Source organism: Schistocerca nitens, chromosome 9, assembly GCF_023898315.1.
Source record: "Schistocerca nitens isolate TAMUIC-IGC-003100 chromosome 9, iqSchNite1.1, whole genome shotgun sequence".
NCBI lineage: Eukaryota > Metazoa > Arthropoda > Insecta > Orthoptera > Acrididae > Schistocerca > Schistocerca nitens.
Genome location: NC_064622.1, coordinates 323,526,307 through 323,536,276, shown reverse-complemented (window position 1 = coordinate 323,536,276; position 9,970 = coordinate 323,526,307). Strand labels below are relative to the sequence as shown.

At 36.6% G+C, this 9,970-nt stretch overlaps 1 protein-coding gene across 1 annotated transcript in view; it reads left to right on the top strand.

The window, feature by feature from the left end:
* Positions 1-687: 687 nt before the first annotated feature.
* LOC126203212 (protein downstream neighbor of son homolog) overlaps positions 688-9,970 on the top strand; it is a 95,081-nt gene continuing 85,798 nt past the window's right edge. Inside the window, exon 1 of the mRNA XM_049937456.1 lies at positions 688-768. The gene's annotated coding sequence lies outside the window, so the exon portion shown is untranslated. The remainder of the gene's footprint in view (positions 769-9,970) is intronic.

Sequence of the window (9,970 nt, the reverse complement as noted above, 5' to 3'; positions counted from 1 at the left end):
CCCCACTAATTCTCAGGCCGTGGCAGTATGGGCTTTATATATAGCAGCTGTCACATTTCCATGACTCTGGATGAGACACTGTCTTGTATCATTTTCGAAGAGGATTACTGGAGTTTTCGAGTCGGGCTCTAATCGGGATACCTGACTCGCTATAGCTTTAATTATGCCAGCGCTTTCGTGTGAAGCCTTTCCTTTAACACCAAGACACAAACCTTGGCTGTTTGTTAGAACACATCCCGTAACTTCTGGAACTTCCATCACTTCTTCCAACACTCTTTCCAAATTTCTCTCCATAATCAGCAGATTGTTTTTGAATAAAGCTTCAACAACACTGGGCAGGTACCCAAGTTTTGGTAACTTCACTCACAAGAGCGACAAACACACTTCCACCCTCAACCAACAACAGAGAACTGATGCGAATCATGAGGTGGATCATATGATCACATAACGACAAAGACATTTAACTGCTGATGTTGTAGTCAAGCATATTTAAGATAAAGGGGGAGGCGGCCATAATGGCATTTATTGACAAAATACAATATTTGTTTTTTTTCTTTTTGCTGATGCTTGAATTCGTAGCGTAGCAGGTTTTTTAAGAATGCAGTTTGCACTGCAGAATTCCGTGTGCAGCTGCAACTCTCATGAGTCATGAGTCATGACGTATTTGGTAGTACTGAAACATCTGTGAGAATCAAACATCATATTCAGGCGGAAGATCCGTTGGGGAGATGCAGTTTGTTTAAAAACACACTATTGAAGTGAGATAAGGTAAGTTTTGTTGAGTAGTTTAGCTGTCGTATTATCGTGGAAATCAAACTAGTGTTTCACACTCATTTAAGCAGCGATATGTTGCTCGGCGTTTAATACGAATTGCAGAGTGGTTGTCATTAAAGCACTTGGTGCCACAAAAAATTTCCATCGCTTGGTATGATGTTCTTCAAATCTCACAGAGGTGTTGTTGAAACCCAAATTCATCAGACTTGGCCCTTCAAAGCCTTTAGACACGTAAATTTGATAGCATGTTTATCAGGACGTCACGTTTCGAGAGATTTCCGATTTTACCATGACACATGTAAATATAGATCTTCCGTGTTGTAAAAACATATTTTAAAATATTCCATTGCTTGCAGTCTATTCTGATGTAGCATATATAAAGTGGCATCATGTAAGTTTTAAATTAGAGGACATATGAATTTTAAGACAGAAAAGGAAAGGAAAAAAGTTATATTTTGCTCGTTCAGGATGGTTTATACAGATATGCATAGAAACATCAGCCTCTCTCGTTTTGACCGATTCAGTCTAGAGAGGCAAACGTACCTTATGGGCTACAGAAACTTACGAAATGATAGTTGCAACGGGCACTGGTAAGGATTATATCAACATTAAAAAACCGTTAGTTACATTGATCAATTATTTATTCTAACGATGCTATAATATAAAAAGGTAAATACTACAAAGTTAGGCCTTGGTGGTGTAGGCTAAGGTTACATATTGGATTCCCCACTGAAATCTTGCTTGTGGTGACAGACTGAGCTTTAGTACAGCCCACGGTCTAAGTTAGATTAGAAGGTGGCAATCTGGTTGTGAGTTGGTGAAGTCAACAAATTTGAAATCAGAAAATTTGGTTGTGGTAACAAACTGATCGGTAGAGAAGTCTAATGTTAATGTCTGTGTCATATTGAAAAATGCAAGGGGGGGTCCAATATGTAACTTTTGTCGAGCTCCATATCCTGTGGAAATATATGGAAATTTCAGCTCTCCACAGTACCAACATTGTAACGGTGTGTTGGCTGACGTTACAAAGCTAGATCACTCAACTACCAAGACTGTTGCCCCTTCGACTACTGAAAAGGCCTTTCCCTCTTCAGGAACCATACGTTAGTCAAGCCTCGCCATAGATACCCCTTTTATATGATTGCACATATATGACTTGTCTGTACCATTGAAGCACACAAGATCCATGGTTCATCCATTATAGTTACAATTGAATGCATCTGTTGGCATTTGAGCTATCACATGCTAATAGTTGCTAGAATTTGTTTCTGCTATGAAAATTTAACCTCTGCTCTCTGGTTGATCATCTGATGTATTGGGCATTGTACTTTGTTGTATTGTGATCTTATGTATGCCGATTTAATTGGTCATAAGGGGCATTACTCTGCACTGAAATAACTAGAATCGGTGCTTGTAATGCCAGACATGTGGTGTAGATAAAGTTTCTTTGGACTTTACGCTGATGGTATTAACTATAATGATCACATTCCAGTGACTTTTGTTCATACTATTACATATACTTTTTAAATGTACTGCTGTCTCTGATTGAAAAGATAGGTCTCTTAAATGCAGTTGTTTTCAGAGTTTTGACATGAAGGTCTTAAGACAACACAATATCCTATGCAGGTAATACATATTTAAAGATGATATGCCTTCTCTACCTTATTGTTTTTCACAAGTTGGGATCATGGTCAGCCTTGGTGAGAAAGCCGAAGCTATTAATAGCTTTTACATTTCTGGTTTTCATAGATTATTTCAAGTGTATGTCAGAGTGGCTCCTTTAAAAGGATCAAGACCAAATTCCTATGGGCTCCATCCTTGTATAAGCACACAATACTCATGTTAAAACTTGTTTTTTTGTGTATTTACTCATTTTGATTGTGGATGCCGTGTGGGCAGAATACTCCAGAACAGTGGAAGAAGTAACTGCTGCTAACACTACAAGCTATTTTTATACTAATAAGTGCTAGCTGTGTAGAGTGCATCTAGCACAAATCAAAGAGGAGACAGGTTGACACATAACTTGGATATGGTTGGAATTGCTCCTGTGTTTGTGGAAGGCATTTTGATGTTAAACTAATTAATGAATTCGATTTGTACATCTGTCAAGGAAGGTACTAAACTGTAGTTTGGCGAACAGTCTTCTGAATTATACTGTTAAATTTGTTGAAGTTTGTCTTTCAATAAACTGGCTAACAAAAATTGTTTACTATTCAAGTAGGAACCTTTAATAGTCATAATCCATGTCAGCAAATTTCAGTTAAGGGTCATTCCATGCCAAGTGGTCTAGAGGCTCCCACATGACCCTCATGGATTTTGATGAAATCTTGTATGAACATTCACACATGTTCTCAATGAACACTGGTAAAGTTTCAGTTTCAGAAATTCAATACTTTCGGAGATACAGTCACTTGTTTAAGACCATAGCACAGCTTTCTATAGTGCGTCCTCGAATTTTCAGCAACTTTGAGATGAGATATCTCTGTAAGTATTTGCATGAAAGAAACAAAACTGGGCCATCTTATACAACTTTTAGAGCTCTTTAAAGTAAAATATTAAGAAAAGGATTTTCATATAGATAATTTGAAGCAAAGTTGGGCGAAAAAATAGCTGTTTAAAAAAAATGCGAGCTTTAGTTTTTTATCTCTCCAAAAGTAATTGTGGGATGTACATGAAACTTTGCACACCATAACTCACCAACACAAGGTCTTAGAATATAAAATTTCATTCTCCTATTGCTTTCCATTATTTCACAAATCTAGGGTAAAGTTGACAATTTTTCAAAAAGTGCTAAAAATGGGTATTATTAGTCAAATTATTCAAAAAATGGTTTTCTCCAAACTCTTCTAAACTATGGTCATTAGAAAGAGCATATTCTAAACAATCTAGAAAAGTGGATTTGGTTTTGCAATGCAAGCATATAAGGCCCTAAAAAGTAGCATCATCAAAGAGGTGCACTGGAAGTTTGAACACATTTTTCTGGCACTCAAATTATACCTGAAATCTTTTATTTTGCCTTATACATGTTTATTAATGTCTGGGATAAGTGAAATAAGAAGTCATGATGAATAGGACCTAGCTTAAGTCCGAATAGCAAAAGAATAAAAATAGAAACAATGTTATTTCTTAATTGTCACCTCCCCCCCCCCCCCCCCACTCACTCTCTCTCTCTCTCTCTCTCTCTCTCTCTCTCTCTCTCTCTCTCTCTCTCTCTCTCACACACACACACACACACACACACACACACACACACACACACACACACACACACACACACACACACACGAAATTATTATTAAAAATGAATGTAAATCGTAAAATTTATTTGCATAATCATCTAATTATTAGTTGCCTGTTTAATGAACAACACCAGCTTATTGATGGAAAAGTAGTGTATAAATGAGTTGCTATGGTCCATGGTGGCTTAACCACCACTAGTTTCATTTCACCTGAGAAAACCAGCATTTCCCTTTGCCATAGGGGCCATGCCTGATAGCTTAGCAACAACAGCCACGGGTGGGTTTCTTTACCACAGGATCCCAAGCCTGATAAGGGTTTCTTTACACAGGTTCCCAAGCCTGATAGTAAAATTATTTAAGTGCCCTGTGTAAAATTAGAAGGCACTCTTGGGTTCCTCAGATTGTTTCCTCTAACCTTTTTCAATTTTTGATATGCTACATTAATTTTCTGATGACTATCAAGAGGAATGGTATATTGCCAGCCAGACGAATTTACTGATGGAGCTGGAATAACTGCAACAATGTGGTGTTCCGGAACCCAGCACTTGTCACTTCTTGATGGCCAATAAAATGAATTTGCTGGACTATGTGGGTGCATAAGGTTTATTAATGCATCCCTTTGCTCTGTGGAGGTCTCACAGATATTCCCAATCCACCACAATTTTTCATAGATGCATGCAACATATTGTCCTGGTTGGAGAGCAGACATTAATTCCTTCATTACTGTGACCCATTTTAGCTAGAAAAGATGAACAATCATTTGAAATTCTGCTGACCTGAATTGTTGTTTCATCAATAGGTAAAAAGTGATGATTTTCTCTAGTATCTGCTACAGTTTGTCCAAGTTTAAACCTCTCTTTCTGTGACACAATATTTTTTTTCAATTTCATCTTTACTGACAAAAACAAATTTAATTCCATTAATGTTTTCAGAGCAGAAGTGAAACAGATATAGGGGAGTAAGAATTTGTTCATTAAGTGGCCATTGCAAGCTTGCTCTTACTGCTAACCGCTTTGTTGTACCTCCAATCCCATCACAAGGTAATTTCCCGTGACTAGTAGCAAAAAAAATTCCGTTCGGCTGTCATATACAAAATCACTCTTATGATAGCACAAATTTAGGAAATTCTTGAAATTTTTATACTGAGCGCTGGAGCCATCACCGAAATAATGAATGTGGGATATCTGTGCAAACCGTGCTTTTATATATTTGATGAGCTCCTTGATAAAAACGTGAACTGTAATAGTGTCATGCCGCAAACAATCACTGATAATGCAAAAAATTAAAGATTCGTCTTTCAGATGACATTTAAGGCCTTTAAGATGCAAGCTTTGATGCTTGGCAATGTAATGATGGCATGACAAAGTCATATTTTATTTTTTACATCTTCAATAAATTCATTCACTACCATTTGCTTCGTGTCCAGTGTGGCCCGATCGGTATGTATCCATTGCTTAAACACAACAACTTCCTGTGGCTCATGATCTAGGAAATAGCTGGCAATTTCAGATGCTGTAGCTTCGGGCCCAGGATACCTTTCACAGCGATGTAGCATGCACTGTTTATTAGAGTTCAAACTGCAAACTGCCTTGCTGAGAATCTCCTTATAATTTTCACGTATACTAGCTCCGCTAAGCATAAACTTAACATTTTGGTGAATTTCACAGATGCAAACTGCATGCATTCCAGCTGATCCTACTGTTACACAACATTTGGGTCTAAGTTCACAAAACTTTGAGAACCCTATTTCGGGACCATTTATATTCTTATAGATAACATACATTTCCCGTAAATTGCAAAGTAACAATCTTTTCTGCATGTATGTCTTTCTATCTAAAAGTCTAACTGAAATACTATCTTTTTTTCCAGGGCACACCCTACTATACTCATCTTCAAAAAAATTTCGCACTCTACTAGCAACTTCTGCTGGTAATTTCCTGCTTTGCCTATTTTCGGGAAGTGCCAGAATGCCCTTCTCTGCCTTAAGCTTCCGAGCATTCTTCACCATTCTTTCGGACACGCGGAACTGAGTTGCTGTTTGTCTGACTGTCCAACCTACAGGTGCCAAGGTTAAAATTTGCATCTGTTCTTTATGAATTGCATTCTGCATCTTGGCTTTCAGTTCAGTCAGCAAATGTGCATAGTCGACACAGTTTCCACATTCCTTAATTTCACTAGCATCTTCAATTTGTCGGTTTACTCCCATTGCATTTACAATTCTGTTTTTAATCACATATTCAGCCTTTTGAATTTTCTTCTTCACATATTGGGGCTTATCTCTGTAGCTTACCATCCTCTTCAGGGGTGAAATGCCAATAGACAATAAGCTACTATTTATTTCTTCTTTTGGTGTAAAGTCCTCATCAGAATGTGATGATGAGGCTGATAAAGCTTCGTCCAAGTGTTTATTTAAGGTAGTCACGCAAGCCGGACAAATTTTCTGACCTGGCTTTATGTAATTAAGAAGCTGCTTCTTCAACATATCAGAAGCATTATTAGCTGTTTCAGTATCAAGAGTGCGAATTCCTGCCTTAACATTATGATTCACCTTCCCAAAGGGATTGAAGCATTTTTTTTTTTGTAACCTCTCATATTGTGTCAATAACAGGGCTTCATGGTGTAGGCAAACTTGAGAGGTATTGTCCAGCTTTGCTTCAGAACGTCAGACCAACAACACTTTTTCCTCATTACTAAAATCCGCAAACCATTATAAAGCAGCTTTTTTGGTAAAGAAAGTGACATGACACTTTGTTCCACTATCTCCTTGCCCAATTGAGCAGGAAGATATGCTGTTCCCTTCTGCATCCATCTCTAATCAGTAACTAAATAATGTATTTGGCCTCTAAATACAAATTATAATTTGGTTAAATTTCAGACAAATTGCTACTGAATGAAATTATACACAATGTATAATACCAATGAAAAAATCTTATAAGAGATATATGCTATAAAAGACAATCAAAACAATTTTTTGTAAATTAGATTACAAACTTTGATGGTCGTATGAATCACTTAACAAGCCACACTCCGTCGAGTGAACCCACTCACTATGCTGCATACACACCACTGAAATACTAATTGTTCAAACAAGGCTCACAATAATGAAACAATCTGATTGTTAAAGTAATTGTTGCCATTATATTTTCTATGAACTGTGAATCTTGTGAATTTTCTCTGTGAAACTAGTGGTTACATATTTACCAAGGTAGTAGGCTACATTTAAGTGTGATTAAATACAAAATTAAAACTCTTAGGTGTTTAACCAACCAATTTCACACGTTTCCCTAATAACTTTAACACAAAAATTCACAGGTTACAACACCTAGGTATTAAAATCTCTGCAATATTGATTGGAAAATTTACATCACTTGATGCATGATTCAAGCAAACTGATTCTTTTTTGGAAAAATGTTTTATACAACTGAATCCAAAAATTAGGTCTTCATTTTCCACTTGTAAATATTTACAATGATGAACACTTACGATAAAAGCATAAGGGCTACTTCTCATAGTTTTCAAGTTTTTCTGACAGTCTCATTGCCTATTTACCAGATCTTTTAATTTCAATTATTCAAGGCACTAATAAACATTTATTAGGCATAATAAAAGGTTTCAGGTATAATTTGAGTGCCAGAAAAATGTGTTCAAACTTCCAGTGCGCCTCTTTGATGATGCTACTTTTTAGGACCTTATATGCTTGCATTGCAAAACCAAATCCACTTTTCTAGATTGTTTAGAATATGCTCTTTCTAATGACCATAGTTTAGAAGAGTTTGGAGAAAACACTTTTTTGAAAAATTTGACTAATAATACCCATTTTTAGCACTTTTTGAAAAATCGTCAACTTTACCCTAGATTTGTGAGATAATGGAAAGCAATAGGAGAATGAAATTTTATATTCTAAGACCTTGTGTTGGTGAGTTGTGGTGTGCAAAGTTTCATTTACATCTCACAATTACTTTTGTAGATATAAAAAACTAAAGTTCGCATTTTTTTTAAACGGCTATTTTTCGCCCAACTTTGCTTCAAATTATCTATATGAAAATTGCTCAGAAATCCTTTTCTTAATATTTTACTTTAAAGAGCTCTAAAAGTTGTATAAGATGGCCAAGTTTTGTTTCTTTCATGCAAATACTTAGAGATATCTCATCTCAAAGTTGCTGAAAATTCAAGGAGGCACTCTCAGAAGCTGTGCTATGGTTTCAAACAAGTGACTATATCTCTGCAAGTATTGAATATCTGAAACTGAAGCTTTACCAGTGTTCATTAAGAACATGTGTGAATGTTCATACAAAATTTCATCAAAATCCATGATTGTCATGTGGGAACATTTCTCGATATTAGACCACTTGGCACGGAATGGCCCTTAATATTGTTTTGTACAAATAGAGAATAGCCATTGCTATTAGGACACTGCAAGAAAAACTACAGTCAGTCAACTGGACAGGTTACACTTGATCCACAGAATTTGTGCTCCATCCCTGGTGACCACGTTGGCAGGAATTTGCCGGTAATTCCATATGTATATTTAATGAAGGTTGTAGGAATAATTGAAAGCTCAAAAATCATTTAGGCCTAGCTAAAAAGAGACAATCGTGAACTAATCTTTTTCTTTCAGTCAACTACTTTTCTATTTTGTGTTTGGGGAGGGAGGATGTGCTCCACTCAGAGTGGTGCACTTCTATTATGTATAATCTGTTTACACAAACATAGGAATTTCAGTCACAGCAACTGCATTCATATACATATAATGTGACACACTAGAATGAAGACTCAAAGATTTCTTGCTTTTTCTGGGCAGTTGTCTTACCTGTTAGGACTTAGGCTATCACAGCATAAAATGTGGACCTTTTGTTCCTGTTTTATGAACTTCTGTCACAGGAGTACCAACACTGGATGGATAGGTACACTGAATAGTGAGGTAGTGGAAGACCCAAATGCTGGCCCAGCATCAGGAGTATTATGTGGTCTGTCTCATGTTTGATCAGCCGGGAAATCTTGATTATACTATCCGTCAAATCAGTAGCAGCAACATCAGTGACAATGATAATGAAGACATTCATACAGAATGTTGTAAATATCTTTCATCCTGAAGCCAGGTTTTGACAGTGTACATCATCTCCAGTTTTCAGACTTTCCCACACCAATATAAAATGTCACATGTGTGACAGTGGTTTTGCTTGAGCATGGATATTATGGTGGTTTATTCTTATATTAAGATGGTCCTTGTGTGATGGGATATCTGTGTGACAGAAGTGAGATATGACTGCAGTGTCATAGACATGCTGAAGACTTTTTTTCTGTCAAAGTTCTGCAATTTGTGATTAAAACTCGAGTACAAGAAGGTTTACAGTCATGACATACTGCTAAGCTCAATGAATCAACGGGACTGTAAAATGGTGCAGAAAGTTCATTCTTCACATTCTGAACCAATGTGTTGTTATTTTTCATACTCTTCTGTGGGTAATTACAAGGAAAAATAATAGAGTTTACTCTCTCTCTCTCTCTCTCTCTCTCTCTCTCTCTCTCTCTCTCTCTCTCTCTCTCTCTCATAAGAGAACTTGTAGGAATTTATGTACTAGAACAGTGGTAAGGTGATGTAGGAAAAGAATCCTCAGCTATTTATGGGGATATGTCTTCTAATTTTTTTTCCCCAGGGAAACACTTTTGCAATGCAAGCAGTGGGGTTCAATCATTGGGCACAACAGTGTCCCTATGGAAGCAAACATGATAAAACTTTTAAAAGTGGTGTGCTAATGGTAGATACATGGTTCACACCATTCGAAAATGGTGTCAAGACTCCAGATATTAATAAAAAACATTCAGCTTACCAGTACATGCTGTGCCCTGTTTCATGACTTATTACATAAAAGTAGAATAGTAATTGTAATCTTTAACAAAAAGTATTCACACGCTTTAGAACTTATTGTTCTTCCAAAAACTGACAGCCGTTTGGA